The following is a 2,219-nucleotide window of genomic DNA, read 5'->3' as shown; positions in this document are numbered from 1 at the left end:
AAGTTAGTCTGATGTTGGTATTTAGACAACATTTACCATCAGTCGAGTCACACCCTCTTTAATTTCATTTGTTCCCCGAGTGCTTTGACTTGTCATTCTTTAAATGAGGCTTAAAAAGAGTGCTCACATCCTGGTAGGCAGTTTGCTGTGCCTCTGGAATTGCAAAGACCATGGGCGGCGGTTGCTGCTTATCATCAGGCAGATCACTAGCTCGTTTGCCTACTAAGGTGAAAAAAAAATTACATCATTCTATTTTTCCTAGCACGAGAAGTGGACAATTAATATTTTCAACTCCTTCCTATCTTTCTACTTGATTAATTTCGTTGCGGGATAATGACATATTAGTTTTCCCTGAGACTCGCTGAGCTTTCTGCTCGATGTCATAAAATGCGTGACACTGCTGATCCTGGCTTACAGGAGTTGTAGTGGTGGGTGTGAGGGCGGGAAAGTCTCTCTGTATTATCACGGGAAAATTGACATTACCTAATGTTAAGCAGTTATTCCTTCTGTTTATAAACCTTTATTAAGCAATATACTCATTACATTTCTATCTTTATTAATATCTGATTTTGTAATAACAATACTCCCAAACAATTCCAATAATTACAAATTAAAAACAAATTACAAAATGGCCGCAAACCTGACTGCGGAGACATAATTAACGAATACCTCCATTGTTAATTAAAACAGAGGCAGAAATCGCGTCAACGCGTGAAAAATGCTTAATTGGAAGCTTTTGTTTCAATAATGTACGTTATTTTGTCATTATTGAAGATATTGACGCATGGATTTAACGGTATTATATTTATTTTTTTGGATAGCTGCTGTGGTTTTCACCTCGGGTACCTACGAATGGAGTACAAGCGATCCTCCGACTTGGCATGCGTGAATTTTGTGTGGCCAGGCGCACAAGAATTGGAGGAGAACGGTTTTATTGAGTGCGTCTCTTTTTCATTGCCGTAGTCAGACGAGCAAGTAGCCTGCCACATTGGAAGCTGCTTCCTATGGTTACCATCCAGTAGCCAAGTACTAAAATTCCCGCTCTGAACACACGAGAGAAAACATATTTTTTCCATCACTATTTGCAAAACCGAACTTAGACCATCGGAAAACGGCTCACACCACCACTACACTGTTACTAAATTAGCCGCCATTTATAAGATGTAAATAGGTCGATCAGACGAATCTAGTATTCTAGGTTAGCTACAAAAAGCATGCATTTGCACTAATTATTCAAAAGGCAGTAAATACAATTTCATTGGCAAACAACCAACAACGCTGGCCAAATGTTACTTTAGGGATGTCCTCCACAGATCTTTAGTATAAAAATTAAATGCATCCAGAACATGATATCCCTAGTGAATTTGGAATATTCTGGAAATTTCGTGTAACATTCTTTATTAAATATATATGAAAATTTTGCGAGGAAACTTGTGAAGTTCTCGAAGGATTTCGAGTTTAAACCAAATTAGTGACCAAGAATTTTTGATATAGTATGCATGAGGATATCTTGGTGAATGCGTCTTGTTCTCTGTTTAGATGAGCCAGTTCTATGGATCAAATATTTAACCCCTATTAGTAGCAGAATACTGGAGATGGAAGAGCTCATTAGTCAGTAAAAAAATATGATGGAACAATTGCCGAATTCTAAATGAAGGAGTCAAAAGGAATCTTGGTCAATCTCAGTATACGAAGCAATAGCAAACTGTATATCTAGTTACTGATATGAACAGCTTAGTTAACAAGCAAGTGTAAGACATTAGACTAGCCTCAGTTCAGCCTTTCATATTCTTTTTTGAAGGTATGAATGATGTGACTAGCTTGCCGTTCGCCTCATGATAAGTGATACGACCGCCCATAAAAAGTAGAAACACCATCCAACACCTTGAATTACAAAGTATTGTTTGGTATTCCACTGCGCTCGCCATCCTGAGATATGAGATTTTAAGTCTTATTATGTCTAGTAGTTACACTGGCTACAATATCTTTCAAACCGATACACAACAATGACTACACACTGCTGCTTGGCGGCAGAAATAGACGTTATGGTGGTACCTACCCAGATGGACTTTCACATATGAGATACCTACAACCAGTAGTAATGCAAAATTCTAAATAACACTGTTCCGCCACAAAGCCGCGTCAAGGAGTGAACGTCAAAAAATAATACATCACAACGTCGAAATATCTTATTTCAATGGAAGTCCGTCCTTATAACG

The sequence above is a fragment of the Manduca sexta genome, chromosome 2 (assembly GCF_014839805.1).
Source record: "Manduca sexta isolate Smith_Timp_Sample1 chromosome 2, JHU_Msex_v1.0, whole genome shotgun sequence".
Lineage (NCBI taxonomy): Eukaryota > Metazoa > Arthropoda > Insecta > Lepidoptera > Sphingidae > Manduca > Manduca sexta.
This window is presented reverse-complemented; position numbering follows the sequence as displayed.